The 22533-nt window shown below is 48.0% G+C and overlaps 1 protein-coding gene across 12 annotated transcripts in view; it reads left to right on the top strand.

Moving 5' to 3' along the window:
• Positions 1–22533, top strand: part of TANC2 (tetratricopeptide repeat, ankyrin repeat and coiled-coil containing 2) — a 702540-nt gene that overhangs the window by 35295 nt on the left and 644712 nt on the right. The gene's annotated exons all lie outside the window — the stretch shown is intronic.

Here is a 22533-nt window from a genome sequence, read left to right as displayed (position 1 = left end):
CCTCTGGAAATTTCCACTACATGCATCTGACGAAGTGGGTCTTTGCCCACGAAAGCTTATGCTTATGTATAATCACTTCTACTTGCTGGAGCTTGAAAAGATGTTCACAGAAGGTCTTGTCCAGGCAGCATATGTGCCTTGCATCTTTTTAGGGCCCCTCCCAAGGTTATGTCGGCGCTGCATGGCCGTGATCCCTCTCAGTTCCTTTTTACTGTGCATGGCCTGAGTTGGAACTCTCCATATGGTTCTTTTGACGATTCCACCCCCATACTTTATGAAAATGGCTTATGAATATAAGTATGCATAACTCACAGATGGTTTGGACAAAATACATTCTGTTACCTATCAATTTTAATGTTACAAATTGCTGGATCTGTATATCTTATTTGGGTACTTGTATCCTTCTTGTATGTAAAGTTAGAAATAGAATGTATGAGGTTTTTTTAAATAGTTTTAAATATGCAAATGTGAGCCATTAATGGGGCACCCGGAAGCCTTAATGGGGTGCCCGGAAACCTTAATGACTGGATGATGAACTTAATGACTTGAGAACAACATTGTGTATCCTTTAAGTCTAAGCAGTGATTAGTACTCGGAAGACTTGTGACCTTACCATCTGGTAGAGGGGATACCAGTTTGACCAGGTAATTTTCCATGGAAGGTAGGGATAGAGAACAAAAGATTCCCGTCCAGGGTGGAATCTATATTATCAGTGGGAAGCTATCTGTCCTTTTGTCTTTGGCTGGTCTGGGAAAGGGCCTGGGTAAGAGCCTTTAAAGGTACAGGCAGGAGGGCAAGGGCTTGTGGCACCCTGCCAGTCCCATGCCACACACCAGCAGCCTTCACTGCTCTTGCCTGCTGCCATGACAGACCCCAGTGCTCCCTCTGAGCCCCCCCACAGCTGCAAGCAAGCCTGCAGCCACTTCTGAAGCGCCTGGTTGGGCAGAAGAGGAAGGTCCCAGTCTGAGGTAAGAAGTTGAATCTCCAGGATCTCTGCACAAGGCACAGGAATGCCAATGTCTGTGGCCAAATGGCTGCCAGCCTAGCCCAAAAGGGGCACTGCTGCACCCAGGGCCAGGTGTGGATGAAGGTGAAAACTCCGCCAGGCCTACCCCAAGGCCAGGGAACAAAGTTTCTGCTCAGGGGTGGCACCCTAAACCTGTTTTTACACTAAGTTTGATGGCATCCCGGAAGGGGGCCCAGCCCCCCCCTCCTCCCGTTTTGTGGACTCCACCTTGGCCACGCCCATCCTCAGCCTTGAGGAGGACGGGGCTGTGGAGGAGGAGGAACAGGAGGCCCACGTTGACACCATGCATGCCATCCAGGAGCTCATCCTCCGCCTGGAAATGTCCCCTCCCCACTCTTCCCCCTGGGATGTCTCCCAGGGCTCTGACGAGGCCAAGGAAGGCATATCAGGTGAGTTCCATTACTTTTCCTATCTGCATGTGAGGGATGGGCTTTGAGGCGCTGTGCACTCCTCGCTCTGTCTTCTCGACCTGGGAATCACACGACAGCCTGTGCATGTGGCTGCACGTGTATTGCCATCCCAGAACAGACAGCCCCATGAGGCTGCCACATAGGAACCTGTTGCTCCTCACAAGGTTCCTGGACAGGCCTGCATAACTCCTGACTCAGTTTCCCACCATGAGCCACCACTAAGGAGGCTGGGGTCAGGGAAACACACAGCAGTGCTGCACACCATGCAAGCTCATGCCTGCACTTTTGGGGCAGCATCCACTCTCAGTGACGCATGGTGATGTGGAGGACACTGATCCCCTGCAGGGGAGCCTGCTGGGGGGAAGTGGAGGGACCCCAGTACCATCCTTCCTGGCAACCAGTGTCTGCCACTCAAACACACCTACCCCAACACCCATCCCCTTCTCCAGCAAGCAGGGATAGAAGGCTTCTCTCTGCAGGATGCCGCCACTGCCAGACCCAGGATGTGCGTGGCACAGAGGGAAGTCAAGCTGCCCTGTTCCCTCTCCTCCCTCCTGCAGTCTCATGCCTGCTTGTCTCCTGGATGTGGGGGTAGCAAGGGTCATCTGCAATGTCCTTGCCCCTGCAGGACAGTGTCTAGGCCACAAGTGGCTTTACTTGAAACACATTGCCATTGTTTGAACCAAGAACTTTGGTTTCAACTCAGACATTAGGGCTAGGCTTCATGCATACTGCTTCCTGGGCTGACTGCCTTTTGCATTTTTCTTCATAGCTAGACCAGTTGTGAGCATGGTCCACCACCTTCCGCTTTATCCTCTGTACCCCACGAGAGCCACAAGCACCGGTGACCCTGCGATGACCTGGAGTGGGAACATCTGGAGTGCCTCTGTTCCATGAACAGGAACTTTGAGGAGGTCTGCCAGGAGTGCTGTATTGACCGGGAGCTGGGGCACAACATTTGGCAACAACTGTCCTGGCATCAGGAAGTGATGTGCACAGCGTACATCAGCGCTGTCGAGCACATGGTCGCTGCCATGGAGTTCCTCCAGTAACCATCCCTTCCCTTGCGTCCCCGGTTTCTCCTCCTAGCATCCCCCAGGGATGCCAAGGCCCTGCACATGAGGCAGTGGAATCACGTGAGGCAGGTGCCATTCCTAGCCCCATCACTTTCCCCTCCCAGGTTCATTCACCAGTTCCTCCCCTGTTATATGTTCCCCAAATAAATGGAAAAGAGTTCATTGTTTGAAACAAAAAGTCTTTTTTATTTGGTCTTTGGGGTGGAGTGGGAAGGGAGGGGTGTGGGAGGAAAGGCACAAAGGGGAAGTGCCGAGGCCCCTTGAGGAAAGGCCCAAAGAAGAGTGTCACAGTGGGCCTTGTATGAAAGTCTCCTTCAAGGCCTCCTGGATGCGCACAACCCACTCATGGGCTTGCTGGATGGGAGCAGTATGTGGCTGCTCCAAAGCCCTTGCGAGCTGCTGAGCTTCTGCCCCCCACCCTGGCAAAAAAGTCTCCCTCTTATTTTCAAAGTGGTTGTGGAGCATGCAGCAGGCTGCCACCATCTGGGGGATGTTCTGGTCGCCAAGGTCCAGGCGGGTGAGGAGATGCCAGAACCTCCCTTAGAGGCAGCTGAAGGCGCCCTCTACTGTGATGCGCCAAGTGCTAAGCTTGGCATTGAATTGTTACTTGGTGGGGTCTAGGTGTCCTGGGTAGGGCTTCATTAGCCAAGGGAGCAAGGGGTAGGCTGCGTCACCCACGCTGCACATAGGCATGCCCATTTCCCTGATCCTGAGGGTGTGGTTGGGGAAAAAAGTGCTGGTGTGTATCCTCTGGAACAGGCTGGAGTTCCTAAAGATGCGGGTGTCATGCACCTTCCTCGACCATTCAATGTTAATGTTGGTAAAGTGGCCCCAGTGGTCCACAACAGCCTGCAAGACCATTGAAAAGTACCCCTTCCGATTGACATATTCGGAGACCCGGTGGTTGGGGGCCCGGATGGGGATGTGGGTGCTGTCAATGACCCCCTGCAGTTGGCGAAGCCCATAGTGGCAAAGCTAGTGACGATGCGGTCCATGTCACCCTGGATGATGACCCTGCGCAGCAGGATGGCATTCATGGCCCTCACCACCTGTAGAATGATAGTCATAGAATCACAGGGTTGCCAGAGCCCTCGGGAGTTCTCCGAGCTCAAGGCCTTCCTACTGCAGGACCAACCCCAAGTGTTCCATCTCCGGTAGGACTCTGTCAAGGCAGGACTGAAAAACCTCCAGGGAGGAAGATTCCACCTCCCCCCTTCCTTAGGGAAGCCATTGCAGTGCCTTTCCACCCTCCTGGGACAATAGCAAGAGAGTTATACCTGCATGAGCGCAGCCCCTGTGGTTGATCTCCCCATGTCAAACTGGTTCCCGGTGGAGTGTTATCTGACCAGCATAGTGAGCTTCCAAATAGAGATGGTAACACACTTTGGGGAGGGGGGGGGGGGGGGGGGAGAGAGGAAGGCTGGCAGGTCACTCCTGGGTGTCCATTGGAGGGCAGAGGCAAGCCACTTGCACAATTCCAGGAAGGTGTCCTTCCACATTCGGAAGTTCTGGAGCCACTGCATGACGATCCAGTCGGCACTGGTTTCCTGGCACCAGAAACGGTGTTGCATGGTAGGATGAAAGCAAATGTGGTGCATGAGAAGCATCCGGGCATGCGTGAAGGAGCAACCCATTCCAGGCTGATTGTTGTCCTTAAGCAGTAGCATGAGGGCAGCCTGCATAATCTGTGCCATAAGTTGCAGCAGCAGGTCTAAGAGCCGGTGAGTACTTTGGAGCAGGTCTGGCTCCATGCTGGAAGTGCTGTGGAGGTTGCAAGGGCAACCAGAGCACGTGCTGTTCTTCAAGGACTTAGCCAAAAGTGAAGACTGAGACACAGCTATAAAGGGGAGCCCCTTTAAGCAGAATCCTCAGATAGCTTCAGGCAGCAGCTACAGGAAGTGACTGCTATCCTGGCTGGAGTGGTTCTAGGGGGCCTTAAGTGCAATTCAGGTGCCAATGAATGTGGAAATGCTATTTCTATATAGCTCTGCACTATTTCGATAGGGATTTCTAGCATGGACGCATTATTTCCGGACTTACTATTTTCAAATAACTTATTTTGAAATAACCTTATAGTGTAAATACAAAGGGAACCACTGGAGACGCAAGTCAGAGTAAAAGATCATCTTTTTACTTGAAGACTACTGAAATAAGAGCAAGCCCTTTAGGGTAAGAGACTGTTTGTAATAAGTTTCTAGTGGATTAGAACTAGCTATGTGTTTTCTTTTCATTTTAATTCTGTAATTTACTTTGCTCTGTCCATTTTCACTTGCAACAACTTAAATGCTGTTGTAGGTACTTAATAAAGTCACTTTTGTTAACAAGCCCGGTGTAAATAATTGTTACTTGAAAGGAGCAATCAGTGTGCATGTTTTCTTTCATTGATAAAGAAGATTGGAGGTGGGATTTCTGGGTGCTGTGCCTCAGAACTGCATTCTCCCAGAGTTGAAGTGGTTCAGTGCTGCATTGCTCTTCAGGAGGGGCAGTTACCCCAACTCAGTGCATTGTCTAGGGGAGACCAGAGAATCTGCCCCAGCAGGATAGGGTGGTGGGGACCCCAGAGAGCAAGGAGGCGAGTGCTAGTGGCATAATCATAACCCCAGCAAACTTCCCCAAGGAGTCATCTGTCCCAGTGGTGCAGTGAGCAGGGTAAATGTGCACAGCTGGGTGCTCTGGATGCTGGTAGTAATTTTAAGTGTGTTCTAAGCATGATATTTAAACAACAGACAAAATGGTTACTGGTTTGTTGTTTTCTGTTTGCTTATTTTGGGTAAGAGAAATAGGCAGGAAAAGCAGCAAAATGAGTGAGTGAGGTTCAGATGAAGCTGGAGCTTTACAGAGTTCAAGCAGCAGAGGAGGAGGCAGAACATAAAAGACAAATTATCTTAAAGGGTATGTCTACACTAGCCACCCTAGTTCGGACTAGGGTGGCTAATGTAGTCATTCGAACGTACAAATGAAGTTCCTGGGCGCCGCCATTTTTAAATGCCTGGTAGTTCGAACTACCTGCACGCGACACGGGCTAGGTAGTTCGAACTAAAACTCCTAATTCGAACTATCATTGCTCCTCATTGCATGGAACTAAATAGCTTGCATGAGGTGAAGATTCCTCTCTCAATATCTTCTGGAACAGACCACAGTGTCTGTTTTGGCATTGGCACACTGTTCACACAAAGTCTATTGTTACTACACTGGAGACTTTGGGCAGGTCCTTGGGGTTCCAACTTCTTTTGAAGGAGAGGTTGATATTCCTTTCCTGATATGATCCGGTTGAACTCCCAAGAGGCCTGTCCTCCCCCTCAAAGAGGGTTTGGAACAATACCAAGATTCATGAGGTACCCAGGGTAGAGCTGGGCTGTTGTCCTGTGTCTTCTAATATTCAACCTAGACCTCCCCCACTGTAATTTGAGACTATTGCTCATGGTTCTGCCATCCATCACTACTGAGAACAGCCTCCCTTGAGGAAGTTGAAGGCTGCTATCAAATCCCCCCTCACTCTTCTCTTCTGCTGAGTAAATAAGTCCAAATCCCGAGGAGAGGCGTTGTGCATAGAGTAGAGCAGAATAATAAATGTATCATGTCTTGCTTACAACATTCCAGCTCATTCACCCCAGAATGATTGTGGTTCTTTCTTTGCAGCAGTCTTACACTGTTGACTCATTTAGCTTGTAATTTCACTATAACGTCTAGATCCCTTTCCACAATATTCCTTCCTAGGCAGTCATTTCCCATTTTTGCATGTGTAATGGATTGTTTCTTTCTATAAGTGAATGTAAGCCTGTATGTTGTTCAGCCAGCTCCTTCTTGCAGGGCTGGGGTGCTCAGCTGCAGAAGAAATCAAGGCATGCTTCCAGTCCCAAGGCTCTCCTGCAGGCTGCCACGCTAAGCAGAAGGCAGCCAAGTAGGTTAATGGGGAGTGCCCCCTGCACTGGTCCAGGACTGCTTCAGCTCTGAGCCCTTCCACCAGGCACCATTTAGAGAGGGTGGGGGGCTGAACTTCTCGCCCCCCGTCCCCCCGTTCCCTCTTGAGATTCTTACTTGCCTATCAGGGAGCAAGAGGAAAACAGTGTTGCATGCATTCTTCTCCCCCTTGACTCCAAATAGGAGGGGGCTGAGGAGTGAGTGACTCATGCTGTGTGCTTTTCTCTCACTCCCTGACAGTGATGAGGGGGAACAGTAAGCAGCCTTCTGGTATGAACCTAGGTGGGGGGGCTCAGCCCTCATGTCCTTCCTAAAAGCGCACTTGCTCTCCTGTATCCCCTACACACATATACTCAAGTCCTAAGCTCTTCCTCAACTCTTTGACCTGAGCTGCTTCATATACTTCCCAACCCTGACTCCTGTACTCCCCACACCTCCAGCCCCCGCTCTGAGTCCCCACATCCACAATCACATCTATACACACCACAAGCCCCTGCCCTAAGCCCCCGGCACTCCACCTCACATTTCAATTTCTTACACGAACATGGTATTGCAGTGCTGTCATCAAAGTGCAGAGGAGTTATCGGGTCCTGTTCCCCTATCTGCAGTCAGATGTGACTGACAGCTAGCAGGCAGGCAGAACAGGTTTATCAGGTGACAAAAGCATAGCTTTCAGCAAAGCTTTTGATATGGTCTTCCACAATATTCTTGCCAGCAAGTTAAGGAAATATGGACTGTAAGGTGGATAGAAAGCTGGCTAGATTGTCGGGCCCCATGGGTAGTGGTCAATGGCTCGATGTCTGGTTGGCGGTCGGTTTCAAGTGGAGTGCCCCAAGGATCGGTTCTAAAGCCAGTTTTATTCAGCATCTTCATTAATGACCTGGATGAGGGGATGCATTGTGCCCTCAGCAAGTTTGCGGATGACACTAAGGTAAATGCATTGGAGGGCAGGGATAGGGACCAGAGTGACCTAGACAGATTAGAGGATTGGGCCAAAAGAAATCTGATGCGGTTTAACAAGGACTAGTGCGGAGTCCTGCACTTGAGATGGAAAAATGCAAAGCATTGTTACAGGCTGGGGACCGAATGGCTAAGTAGCAGTTCAGCAGAAAAGGACCTGGGGATTACAGTGGATAAGAATCTGGATACGACTCAACAGTGTGCCCTTGTAGCCCAGAAGGCTAATGGCATATTAGGGTGCATTGGGGGAGCATTGCCGGCAGATCTAGAGAAATGATTATTCCCCTTTATTTGGCACATCTCTAATATTGTGTCCACTTCTGGACCCCCCACTATAGAAAGGATGTGGACGCATTGGAGAGGGTCCAGCGGAGGGCAATCAAAATGATTGGGGGGCTGGAGCACTTTACCTAAGAGGAGAGGCTGAGGGATTTGGGCTTATTTAGAGGCGGAATTTGATAGCAGCCTTCAGCTTCCTGAAGGGATATTCTAAAGAGGACGGGGAAAGGCTGTTCTCAGTGGTGACGGATGGCAGAACAAAGAGCAATGGTCTCAAGTTAAAGTGGGGAGGTCTAGATTGGATATTAGGAAAAACTATTTCACTAGGAGGGTGGAAGCACTGGAACGGGTTACCTCGGGAGGTGGTAGAATCTCCATCCCTAGAGGTTTTTAAGTCCCGGCTTGACAAAGCCATGGCTGGGTTGATTAATTTGGGATTGGTCCTGCCTTGGGCAGGTGGCTGGACTCGACTTTCTGAGGTCTCTGCCAGCCCTAGGATTCTATGATGAGAACAGAGCATAGAAAAATGTATTAGCACAGAGACCAGAAGCATTAGTACAATCCAACCTTGGAAGAGGAGGCCCAGAGCCAGAGCCCTGGCCTCCTCCCCCACCTGTTTGCAAGACGGCTGAGACTGATCCACCCCCAGCTTCTGGTCCCAACCCAGTTTCCTCATTGAACCTTTGTCTTGCTTTTTGGGGAAAAGGTGCCACCCCCTTCCAGGCTCAGATTATGAAGGGCAGTGGTCATTCTGTATATGTGGGAGGATATCACACTGAAATTTCCATCACCATCTAGGTATTAGTACAGTGCTCAAGGAAAGTGAGGCACACATACAGGATTGCTATAGGATAGTAGAGCTCTCACATGTAACATAACAATGTGAATAAAATCCCCACTTCATTGCAATTTCCCATTCTCAGCCTCCCTGCCCTGTATCCCATTCTTCTGGAGGGGACACAATCTGACAGTACCTGTAAGAAATTGAAGTTACTCCATTTTGGAAGAAACAGAGATGAAAGTAATTTACATTTGTCCTCATTGAATTTCATGTACCATTTCTCCAGTTTGTCCAGGTCATTTTGAATTTTCATCCTGTTCTCCAAAGCACTTGCAACCCCTCCCAGCTTTGTATCATTTGCAAAATTTAAAGAGTATTCTGTATGTCATTATTTAAATTATTGAACAGAACTTGTCCCAGAACTGATCCCTTGAAAACTCTGCCAGCATGACTGTGAACCACTTACTGTATTAAAATCTTTACTAAAGTCTAAATATACCACACCCACTGCTTGCCCCCCATCCATAATGCTTGTTACCTTGTCAGAAAAAGCTTTCAGATTGGTTTGACATGATTGTTTTTGACAAATCTATGTTGACTGTTACTTATCACCTTCCAGATATTTGCAAACTGATTCCTTAATTAAGTAGTCTTTTATCTTTCCTGGTTCAGAAGTTAAGCTGACTGGTCTGTAATTCCCAGGGTTGCCCTTATTTTTGTTTTTATAGATGGGCACAAAAAGTGCCCTTTTCCAGTCTTCTGGAATCTTTCCCATGTTCCATGTCTTTTCAAAGATAATCGCTAATTGATCAGATACCTTTTTACTCAGCTCCTTGAGTATTCTAAGATGTATTTCATCAGGGCCCAGTGACTTGAAGACATCTAACTTGTCTAAATAATTTTTTACTTGTTCTTTCCCTTTGTAAACTTCTGTACCTACTACATTTTCACTGGCATTCATTATGTCTAGTGCACGATCACTACCAATCTTCTTGGAAAAAATCAAAGCAAGTCATTAAGCATCTCTGCAATTTCCACATTATCTGTTATTGTTTCTCACTCCTCCCACGTGGGATCTAAACCTAGCCTCTTCAGGGACTCATGAGATCTCCCTTTAAACCTGCAGCTACCTGCTCTGTACTACACATGTAAATGAAGGAAGCATTCCTTGTTGCCATCATATCTGCTAGAAAGGTGAGTGGCCATTAGTGTATTTATTTCAGTCCTCCTTATACAATTTTCTTTAGGACAAGGTCACAGTGCAACTTCACCTAAATTCCTCCCAAAAGCGTGTCCAAATTTCACATCAACCAGCTGATGTGCCTCCCCACATTCTACCCCAACCCTCACAGAAGGCCGCAATACACACCCTTGCTAGACTCTTAGGGTACGTCTACACTGCATCGATAGTTCGGACTAGGTATGCAAAAGGAGACGACTGAAGTAGTTAATGAAGCGGGGATTTAAATATTCCGCGCTTCATTAACATGATCTCGCTGGGACGCTAGTTCGAATCACAGCTGATTCGAACCAGAAAGTGTGTGCTGGGACGCGTTAGTTTGGACTAAGGGCTTTAGTCCGAACTAACATGTTCCGCGCGCACTTCCTGGTTCGAATCAGCTGTGATTCGAACTAGCGTGCCGGCGAGATCATGTTAATGAAGCGCGGAATATTTAAATCCCCGCTTCATTAACTACTTCAGTTGTCTCCTTTTGCATCCCTAGTCCGAACTAGGGATGCAGTGTAGACGTACCCTTAGTTTCCTCAATTGAATGATTGAACTGTGCTGGTCTATCCAAGCAGCGATTTCCAAATGGATATTGGGTAGAGTTCAATCATGCTACCAGACTCAGAACATGAGAATCCCATTCTGGGGTTAGGTCCCACTCTACTTGAGCTGTGTCAACAGATATGGCTATACAACATATCCATTCTGGACATTTGCAAAGCTGCCATGTGAGTGTCAGATCACACTTTTGCCAAACACCATGCCATCTCACAGGATGTCAGGATAGGTGCATAGTATACCTTTTTGTCCTTTCCCATACTAAGTTGCACATAACTCCAATCTTTCCCCCATTCATAGTGGGTACTACTCCACGTTCAGTTGGAGTGGAGCATCCACAAGGTTAGCACGCCAAGAAGAAAGAGCGTTACTCATCTTGTGCAGTAACAGTTCTTTGAGATGTGTGTCTCTGTGGGTGCTCCACTACTCATTCACCTCCCCCCTGCTTGGGAGCTCAAAACCAGTTAGCAGACTATTTCAGCAGATCTTTTCTGGACCACTCTTTGAGATTGGCCCAGACATAATAAACAATATCTTCTAATGGTGAGGATTTCTCTAAGTCACTGGTTCACCTCAAGGAGGAAGCAGAAGTGCCTGTAATTCTGTTTCTTTCTGAGCCACAGCCTGCATTTCATAGAATCATAGGACTGGAAGGGACCTCGAGAGGTCATCGAGTCCAGCCCCCCGTCCTCAAGGCAGGACCAAGCTCCGTCTACACCATCCCTGACAGATGTCTATCTAACCTGTTCTTAAATATCTCCAGAGGGAGATTCCACCACCTCCCTTGGCAATTTATTCCAATATTTGACCACCCTGACAGTTAGGAATTTTTTCCTAATGTCCAATCTAAACCTCCCCTGCTGCACTGTAAGCCCATTACTCCTTGTCCTGTCCTCAGAAACCAAGAGGAACAAATTTTCTCCTTCCTCCTTGTGACACCCTTTTAGATATTTGAAAACTGCTATCATGTCCCTCTTTAATCTTCTTTTTTCCAAACTAAACAAGCCCAGTTCATGAAGCCTGGCTTCATAGGTCATGTTCTCTAAACCTTTAATCATTCTTGTCGCTCTTCTCTGTACCCTTTCCAATTTCTCCACATCTTTCTTGAAATGTGGCGCCCAGAACTGGACACAGTACTCCAGCTGAGGCCTAACTAGTGCAGAGTAGAGCAGCAGAATGACTTCACGAGTTTTGCTTACAACACACCTGTTGATACAACCTAGAATCATATTTGCTTTTTTTGCAACAGCATCACACTGTTGACTCATATTCAACTTGTGGTCCACTATGACCCCTAGATCCCTTTCCGCCATGCTCCTTCCTAGACAGTCGCTTCCCATCTTGTATGTATGGAACTGATTGTTCCTTCCTAAGTGGAGCACTTTGCATTTCTCTTTATTAAACCTCATCCTGTTTACCTCTGACCATTTCTCTAACTTGTTAAGGTCATTTAGAATTATGTCCCTATCCTCCAAAGAAGTTGCAACCCCACCCAGTTTGGTATCATCTGCAAACTTAATAAGCGTACTCTCTATCCCAATATCTACATCATTGATGAAGATATTGAACAGTACGGGTCCCAAAACAGACCCTTGAGGAACTCCACTTGTTATCCCTTTCCAGCAGGATTTAGCACCGTTAACAACAACTCTCTGACTACGGTTATCCAGCCAATTATGCACCCACCTCATCGTGGCCCTATCTAAGTTATATTTGCCTAGTTTATCAACAAGAATATCATGCGAGACCGTATCAAATGCCTTACTAAAGTCTAGGTATATGACATCCACCGCTTCTCCCTTATCCACAAGGCTCGTTATCCTATCAAAGAAAGCTATGAGATTAGTTTGGCATGACTTGTTCTTCATAAACCCATGCTGGCTATTCCCTATCACTTTATTACCTTCCAAGTGTTTGCATATGATTTCCTTAATTACCTGCTCCATTATTTTCCCTGGGACAGACGTTAAACTGACCGGTCTGTAGTTTCCTGGGTTGTTCTTATTCTCCTTTTTATAGATGGGCACAATATTTGCCCTTTTCCAGTCTTCTGGAATCTCCCCTGTCTGCCATGATTTTTCAAAGATCATAGCTAAAGGCTCAGATACCTCCTCTATCAGCTCCTTGAGTATCCTGGGATGCATTTCATCAGGACCTGGTGACTTGCTGACATCTAACTTTCCTAAGTGATTTTTAACTTGTTCTTTGTGTATCCTATCTTCTAAACTTACCCTCTCTCTGCTTGTATTCACAACGTTAGGAACACCTCCAGACTTCTCGGTGAAGACCGAAACAAAGAAGTCATTGAGCATCTCTGCCATTTCCAAGTTTCCTGTTACTGCTTCTCCCTCCTCACTGAGCAGTCCCACTCATCCACAAGCTCCTTCCCAAGATTTGGAGCTGTTGGTACCAGCTGTTGGTACCAGCCTTACTGTCCTATCCCCAGCTACAATGCACACAACTCCAAAGTTCCCATGGTGCTGGAACTCTGTGGAGATTCCAATTATTCTGCTATTAGTTTGAGATCTCATTACTCAACTTCACAGATGGCTCCAGTATCCCTGTTTTGAGTGTCTTCACCTCACAGCTTTGAAGTGGCTCGTCCCGGCGCCGCAAACCGGAAAGTTCTTGCTAGCAGTAGCCCCCTCCGGAGGACCGCGCATGTGCAGAGCGTCCCGCGGTGTTCGCGCCTTTTCTGCGTCGCGCGGTCCGACTCGCCAGTTCCTCTTAACTGTCCACGGCCGCAGACGGATTTGGAACACGCTCCTCTCCTGAGGAGAAATCGCATTGTTATTTCTGTATTCTTTCCCAGTTAGCCCCTTCCTACATAGTGTTAGTCAGTTATTGTCTTAGATTAGTTAGTTAGTAGTTAATAGTTTAAAAAAATTTTTTTTCTTTTCCCGTTATAACCCCTGAGGGACACTCCGGCGAGCCCCTCAAGTTGGTCTTTCCCCGGAGACCTCCTCAGTAGACATGCCCGGCTCTCCGGGATTTAAGAAATATGCTTCGTGCGGTGAGGCCATGCCTGTCTCTGATGGCCACTCCCGTTGCATTCGCTGCCTAGGAGAAGGCCACATCCCCCAGAAATGTCACTGTGCCAAGCTGACTGCACAAGGCGCGACAGGGAAATGCGCCTGAAAATGCTGCTTTTCAATAAGGCTCTCCAGGACCCTGTCTGCAACAGAACGAGAGGCTCCGGGCGCGCATAAGTCCAAGGACGGAAGAGGCTCCGCTCCGTCCAAGAGTCTAAGTGCAGCAGACGCACGAGGCTCGTCGGGCCACCCTCCCACACAGGGAGCGGACAAGTTATCGAAAGCCCGCAGCACATTAGCGCCGAGCCCCGCACTCTCAGTGCTATCGGTCCCACCAGGCCGCCCGGAATCGGCACCATCATCGGTGGCACCAAGTCTCCGAGCGGCACCGCAGCCAGATACGGTGCGGTCCTCGGCACCGAGGCACTCGGCACCGTTGCCTCATGAACGCTAAGCCAGCACTGGGAGTCGACCCGGCACCGAAGCCTAAGCAGGCACCGAAGACTCCTAAGGCACCGGATACGGCACTGAGAAAACACTCAGTACCTAGGTCATCCCATTCAAGACCTAGTGATTCAGCTACCCCACACACACAGGGCACGTCTGCACCAGCCCGCACCGACCAACCATTGTGCGCGGCTGAGCCGGCTCCGTCTGTTGTTTCGGCACCGGCCCCTACGGCCCTACAACCCCACGTCTCTGGGATTGATACAGCTCCACCATCCCCATCTTCTGCACCTCCGTCACCACACCTTCCGGGAGAAGTCTCTGACGTTGCCTCAGTTGCCTCCATTCCGGGTAGCCCAGTCCCCCAGGCTCTACCATCCACGGCGGTGCCGACTAAGGCGCAAAGGAAGACCCACCATTCTTGCACACCTTCTCCAGGTTCCGATAGGGCGACTTTCTCCCCTGGACCATCGCTCTCACCCCCTCAAAGATGGCGGGATCACCATTACGATTATTCCCCTACGCATCGCTATTACAGATCCCCAAGGCGATCCATTACACCGCCTCGCTATCACCGCACATACTACTCGAGATCTCCATATCATTACTCATACCGCTCACGATCCCCGCGATCTCCTCCTCGCTCCCGTTACTATCGCCACAGGAGCGTCGCTTCTTACTCTCCGCAATATTCACACCGTTGTTCTCGCCATCGTATGCACACCTCGCCTCATTCTGATCGTTCGCGTTCAGTCACAAGGCGCTCACCCTTGTCCCCAGACCGGCAACAATTATATTCACCACGGCCGACTACCCAGGACTCTATTCCGCCGGCTCAACGCCCACCAACGCCTACCGGGGATGCGTCAACAACCTCTGCCCCGCATGACGATATCACTCAGTCGCCGGTGGCAGAGCACCAGCCCGTGGCCTCTCCGACAGATGCCGCTTCCTCTTCCCCGGACGACGCGGTGTTTAACGACGAACCTCCTCTTGCGGATGACTACAAGCAATTTCATGAACTTTTCAAACGGGTAGCACATTCACAAAACTTACGTACCTCGGGGGCACCACCAAAGCACCATGCCCTCCTTAGAAACTTACAGCAATCCAACAAATCAAAACTAGCTCTCCCTTTCGATGCCGCTATCCTGGAAGTAGCTAATGACATCTGGCAAACCCCGGCATCTATGCCCCCTACCAATAAACGCACGGACAGGAAATACTTTATTGATGCCAAAGACGCAGAATTTCTTTTTACTCACCCTGTGCCAAATTCCATCGTTGTCGACGCAGCACAACAAAAGGCAAGGTCTGAACAAGCGAGAAATTCCACCGCGGACGAAGAAGCCAAGCGTCTGGACTTGCTCGGCAGAAAGGTATATTCGTCGGCAACAGCCACATTAAGGATGGCAAACTACTCCGCCCATCTTGCCAACTATGACTTCGATAACTACTCGAAGTTGGTGCCGTTGATACAACATCTTCCACATTCCAAAAGGGACGTACTGGAATCCATTGTGGAGGAGGGTTACACAGTGGCCTGTAATGCACTCCAGATATCTCTGGATATTGCCGACTCAGCTTCCCGCACTACGGCGACATCGATCGTCATGCTTCGTGACTCTTGGCTCCACCTGGCTTCTGTGCCAAAAGATCTACAGCCTAAGGTGGAAGACCTTCCATTCGACCGAGCATCCCTGTTTGCCCAAAACACGGATCAAGTGTTTCACTCCGGAAAAGACTCCCGAACCACGTTAAGAACCCTCGGGATGTACACTCCGCCTTTCAGGCGCAGGAGAGCTTGGCCGTATAACAGACAAAGGTCTCCTCCTCCTTCTTCTTCTTTTTATTCCAACCAACGCTTTAGGCCTTACGACCAACATAGACAAAGGCAGCGCCCCCAACGTCGCCCCCAGCAGCCTAACAAAAATCACAACCAGCAACAACCTCGGCAGCAAGTTTGACGGACTTGTCGAGGGTCTGCGTACCATCCCCCTACTGGAATCCCCACCGCGAGTAACCAAGCTCTTCCACCGCCGTCTGAACCCTTATTGCCTTCGTTGGTTCGCCATCACCACGGACCGTTGGGTTAGGGAGATCGTAACCTCTGGGCTCACCATTCCATTCTCCACTTTACCTCCCACCAACCTCCCATCCCTGTCCCTTTTCAGGGACCCCTCTCACGAATCCCTGTTACGTCAGGAGGTCATGCACCTGCTTACCACAGGTGCGGTGGAAGTAGTTCCTCCCGAGTTCCGAGACAGAGGTTTCTATTCCCGGTACTTCCTCACCGAGAAGAAGTCTGGGGGATGGAGACCGATCCTAGATCTTCGCGGCCTCAACCGCCACCTGCGAAGACACAGATTCAAGATGGTTACTCTGGGTTCCATCATCCCAGCACTACACAGAGGGGATTGGTTCGCGTCCCTCGATTTACAGGACGCATACTTCCATATTGCCATCCACCTAGCTCACAGGAGATTTCTACTCTTTACCGTGGGAGATGATCATTACCAATACACGTTGCTCTCCTTTGGCCTATCCACAGCCCCAAGAGTGTTTTCAAAGACCATGGCAGTCGTAGCTGCGTACCTCCGTCGAGCCGGCATCACCATCTTTCCCTATCTCGACGACTACCTCCTCACGGCCCCTTCGAGACAAGAGGCCGAGACCGCAGTTACCACTACAAAAGGTATCTTCGAGACTCTTGGACTATTTATCAATCTTCCAAAATCTACTCTGATCCCCGCCCAGTCCATCGTTTTCATTGGGGCCAAACTAGACTCTACCACCGCTATGGCGTATCTACCTACAGACAGCCGACGCCATCCGAGACCTATCGAGCGTCCTGCTTACGGCCCCGACAGTCTCATACCTTACCTGCCTGAAGCTGTTAGGCCACATGGCCTCCACCACGTATGTCATAACCTATGCTCGCCTCCGCATGCGATGTCTGCAACATTGGCTTCTCGTAGCCTACAAACTGGGCATTACCAATATCAACAGTTTCACACCTGTCCCTGCCTGTGTCAAGGAATCGCTCGCATGGTGGCTCCAACCGGCCAGTACTCTGGCGGGTGTTCCCTTCCGGATCCAATCCCCGTCAATTCAACTTACCACGGATGCGTCCCTTGTAGGCTGGGGGGCACATATGCTACACTATCGGGTCCAAGGATTATGGTCCCACCAAGAATCCCTATTTCACATAAACTTCCTGGAACTCAGGGCAGTTTTCAACGCTTGTCACCACTTCGTCCACCAGATACAGGGAACCACTCTACAGGTCCTTACGGACAATATATGCACTGTATACTACATCAATCGACAGGGCGGAGCCAGGTCCAGGACCTTGTGTGCGGAATCAGTGCGCCTTTGGAACTGGGCGATTCGTCACAATGTCACGCTCACAGCCTCCTATCTCCCCGGCAAAACCAATACAATTGCGGATGCACTCAGCAGATCCTTCCAATCCCAACACGAATGGGAACTCCTTCACTCCGTAGCCCGCAGTCTGTTCCAGCTATGGGGCTACCCAGAGATCGACCTCTTTGCTACTCGCGACAACAAGAAATGTCGCGGTTACTGCTCAAGAGCGGGCATAGGCACCCAATCGATGGGGGATGCCATCCTGGTCAGGTGGGGGACATACCATCTCTTATACGCCTTTCCCCCAATTCCACTGATACCCCGAGTAACAGAGAAAATACTATCCGACTCAGCGACAGTAATCCTGGTGGCCCCCTTCTGGCCTCGCCAGACATGGCTCACGCAACTCATGCAGATGTCGGTATCCAGACCTCAACGGCTTCCATGGCTCAGCAACTTGATCTCGCAGCAAAACGGCAATCTTCTCCATCCGGACGTCGACCGTTTGCACCCGACAGCTTGGCTCCTAACTGGCTCCAAGGCCTAGAGCTAACCTGCTCCCAAGCAGTCAGGGACGTACTAGTACAAAGCAGATGCCACAGCACTCAACGATCTTACCTCTACAAGTGGCGTCGCTTCTTCGCTTGGTGCCAATCACAAACCATCGATCCCCTCAAAGCACATATTCAGTGCATCCTAGACTATGTACTTCATTTACATTCGCAAGGCTTGGCAGTTGCTTCCCTAAAAATACACTTGGCAGCAATTTCGGCTTTTCACGCTCCAATAGAGGGTTTTTCCGTCTTCTCTCATCCACTTACGAAGAAGTTCCTCAAGGGTATTTTCAATCTCTACCCACCGCATAGACCTATCTCACAACCATGGGACTTTACCCTCGTGCTGGACACTCTTACCCGCCCACCATTTGAACCACTTGCAACTTGTGATTTACAGACTCTCACTATTAAAGTTGCCTTTCTCCTTGCAATCGCCTCAGCTCGACGAGTCTCCGAGCTCGCGGCACTCTCCGCCGATCCTCCCTACACAGTATTCACTCAGCAGGGAGTCTCACTGAGATGTCATCCAGCTTTCCTGCCAAAGGTTAATTCGTCATTCCACGTCAATGAGCCTATAGTCTTTCCTACCTTCTACCCCGAGCCACATGCTACACCTGAGGAAGCCCGCTGGCACACATGAGACGTCAGAAGGGAGTTGGCATTCTATTTAGACAGAACGCGTCCCTTCCGGAAGTCTCCACGATTACTATTGTCACTGGCGAATCGCTCTAAAGGTCATCAACTGTCGTCACAACGTATTTCGGCACATATCGTTAACTGCATCACTCGTTGCTACACCCTCAGGGGCAGGTCTCTACCCTGTCCACCAACCGTGCATTAAGCCAGGAGTATGGCTGCCTCCACGGCATTCATGAAGAACGTCTCGCTACGGGACATATGCCGTGCAGCTACATGGTCGTCCTCATCCACGTTTGCTCGACATTATGCCCTTGACCGTCTCAAAGCGGCAGACATAGCAGTCGCTCAGGCAGTTCTTTCTTCTGTGCACAAGTAATTCCGAAGCACGACCAGCGGTTAGATGACTGCTTCATACTCACCTGTAGTGGAGCACCCACGGGGACATCACTCGAAGAAGAAGAAATTGTTACTCACCTTGTGCAGTAACATCTGTTCTTCGAGATGTGTGTCCCCGTGGGTGCTCCACAACCCGCCCTCCTCCCTGCTTCGGAGCTCTGTCTTGTCTCTTTCAGATGTTCCGGCTAGGAGGAACTGGCGAGTCGGACTGCGCGATGCAGAAAAGGTGCGAACGCCGCGGGACGCTCTGCACATGCGCGGTCCTCCGGAGGGGGCTACTGCTAGCAAGAACTTTCCGGTTTGCGGTGCCGGGACGAGCCCAACACCTGTAGTGGAGCACCCACGGGGACACACATCTCGAAGAACAGATGTTACTGCACAAGGTGAGTAACAATTTCTTTGGGCACCATTAGAGATGTTCTTCATGGTACTAGAAAACCTTCAGCTAGAGGTATCTACTCAGCCAACTGGAAGTGATTCTCAGTTTGGTGTTTGCAGAGCCTATTCCTCTGACTCAGTCTTCAGTTCCATTTAGCTTGGACTGCCTCCTTAAGCAAAAACATCGTGGTCTGTCATACTCATTAATAAAGATTCACCTGGCTGCCATCTTGGCTTTATACTCAGGAAAGGCTGACAACTGCATCTTTGCTAATCCCATGGTGCGGCATTTTCTTAAAACCACATAGATTATATCCTCAGATCTGGTGGCCAACCCTGGTCTGGGACCTTAACCTCGAGGCTGATGGAACCTCCATTCAAGTAAGTGACATGCTTACTACTTTATCGCATTAAATAGTTTTCTTGGTCATGATAACTTCAACCACAAGGGTGCCTGACTCCCATCTGACCCTCCTTAAACCATTTTTTACAAGGAAAAGGTGCGGCTCTGACCAGACCCAGTGTTCTTCCCAATGGTGGTTTCAAAATTCTATGCCAACCAAGATATTTTTTCCCAGTCTTTTTCCCAGAGCCTCATGCTAACAACTGTGAGCAGAGACTTTATCTCCTGGATGTTCAGCAGGCTTTGGCTTTTTATATTTAATGTTCTGTCAAGCCAGAGGTTTGTCAAAGAGGTGGACGGGATGACAGGATTCACAAAACATTCCTCCCAGAACATATCCTCTTGAATCAAATCCCTTTAAGGTTCCCTGAAAGCTGTGCAACTGTACAGCAGTGTATCTGCTTAACAAGCCCCATGCAGGGGCTCAGGGCTGCCAAACACATGCCTCTTCCCCCAACACCGAGGTGTGGCTGGGGAAGAAATGTGCTCCTCTGGCACCAGCACAGTCCTTTAAAAAATGCTTTTCTTAGCACTCGGACAGTGCCTTTGCCATGTCAAAAGGAAAAAGGAAAGTGGGTTAAATGTTTTTAAAAAGTGCATACAACTAGTATAGTTGCAGGTCCATTAGTTTAATCCAAGATTGGCCCCATGTTTCTTAGCTGTGCCTGTTAAGTCACTGTTATCTGGACCCCCACTCTCCCCAAAAAGGGAAGAAATAGCCATGTGTAAAATCTGTCTAACTTTGACTCTTTCTTTTTACCCGCTAGTTGAGAAAGATTAAATATATATAATCTATTTTCTAAGTTGTTGCTGTGGCAGCATTGAAAGCACATTGCAATAGAATATGCAAGCCTCTGTTTAGGAGCAAGACATCTGTTTCTTAGATCAACAGAGCCCTGAAGGAATCATTGAGGCCCAATGCATTCTTAAAAAATTCAATCTGCCTGGTAGGAATTGCGGATACAAAGGGAGCTGTTTCCCACCTCTGCTATGGGATTAAAGCATCAGGTAAAAATAAATAAGTGATTGGAGATTCATGAAGTAGCTATCATAATTAAAACAGAAAAGGTGAAAACTCAGTGAAGTCACTCCTCTTGATGAAGCAAATTCCTTGGGGAAGTTTGTCTCATTTATAACTTCTGTCCCTTGCTCAGAGATGAAGCAAAAGAGTATCTGGATAGTTTTTTACCTTCTCCAGGCAGTGAAGTGTGATTAAAGCATAATCCGCTGTGTATATTTGCTGCTTTGTGATGAAAATGTTTACATCTTAGGCTAGTATTAATATAATCATTTTCTATCTTGTCTCAAGTTTTATGAAGCTTTGGTTTTGGTATAAGCTGAGAAGATACATTTTTTTTTTTTTTTTACAAAAAAATGTGTGGACCTCTAAAATTTTGGTTTATTTTTTTGATCATATTGTGTGCTGAAGGTTTATGTAAACTTTCCAAGTAATAAATGGCCCAATATTTGTAAGCATTATATAAAGAAGTGATAGATGGAATTCAGAAATAAAACCAGTTACTGTATCAGAATTAGTTCAATACAGCCACATTTGTAATTTCTTCCTTTGCTGAAAAGTAAGAATTCTTTGGCCTCCTTTTCTCCTGCTTCAGCTTTATTTAATCAGCATAAATTACATGCAAGTTGGAAGCAACTGTAAATTGCATTCCCATATTATTAGTTAATCCCGCTGGCCTCCCATACAATTTATGGTGTTTAGTAAATAATTTTTTGAAGTATTGATAAACTTTGTCAGCATGATACCTTAGCTTTTTTTTTTTTTTTTTTTTTTTTAAAAGCTCTAACTGTGTCACTTTTAAAAACAGGATGGCTATCACCAATCATGTGTTCAGAAATTTCAGGTAACCACACATTGTAACCAGATAAATGTTTATTAAGATGTAATGAAAAGTGGTCGCAGTATTAAATTCTGGTGTAAGAATTGTTAATTTTCCTTTATTTGAAACAGATATCATTTGGGATTTTACCTAGATAAGTCCTTTTTTTTTTTTTTTTGCTAATAAGAATTTGCATGGTGGTGTGGAATTTTTGATTTAGCACATAAATGATGTCTTTGCTGTAAAGGAATTGTAAACTGATATGCTACTGACTGTTAACAAATGTAATAGTTTAATGAGGATTGGTAATTTTTGGACTGAGAGTTAGATTCTAGTAGCTCAGAATAATTGTGGTTTGTCCGTGTGCTTCAATGACTTGTTAGACTGAGTATTTGTCTAACAGTTAATGTTGTTCAGTCCTAACCATTAATGTTGCAGATTGGAATGATCAAATGTATTGTAGTCAGGTAAGTCAGCCTCTTAGTGTGAGTGTGGGAGGAATAGGAGGATAGAAGAGTTATCCATACAAGAAAGCTGCGTATAGTTGGCTACCATGAAATCAATATTTCTGCTTATACTCAGCGTCTTAAAAGTTATATCAAAGTGTTTCAAAATGGTTACTTAAATTGACTCACTCAAATTGAAACCTATACTTTGAGGGGGTGGGGGGGTTTAAATTGTTTTAGGTATTGCACCTGTCTCTCACCCTTACTGTGACATGGTTTTGCAGTATAAAGTATTTTCCTTTTCTTTGCTGTGATTTGAAAACCTCTTTTGACTGACTGCTAAAACAACGTAGGTAACTGACTACACAGGGGATACAGTGGAGTTAGAGTGCTGTCAGATAAAGTAAGCAAACTGGAAGAACTATGGGTTATTTTTTCAGACTTCAGTTTATCATATTTTTGAATCATAGAATACTTAGGACTGGAAGGGACCTCGAGAGGTCGAGTCCAGTCCCCTGTCCCCATGGCAGGACCAAATACTGTCTAGACCATCCCTGATAGACATTTATCTAACCTACTCTTAAATATCTCCAGTGATGGGGATTCCACAACCTCCCCAGGCAATTTATTCCAGTGTTTGACCACCCCGACAATTAGGAACTTTTTCCTAATGTCCAACCTAAACCCCGCTTGCTGCAGTTTAAGCCCATTGCTTCTTGTTCTATCCTCAGAGGCCAAGATGAACAAGTTTTCTCTCTCCTCCTTATGACACCCTTTTAGATAACTGA

This window comes from Pelodiscus sinensis, chromosome 29, assembly GCF_052426305.1.
Source record: "Pelodiscus sinensis isolate ZL-2025 chromosome 29, ASM5242630v1, whole genome shotgun sequence".
Taxonomy (NCBI): Eukaryota; Metazoa; Chordata; order Testudines; family Trionychidae; genus Pelodiscus; species Pelodiscus sinensis.
Note: the sequence above shows the minus strand (reverse complement) of the source record. Positions and strands in the feature narration are given on the sequence as shown.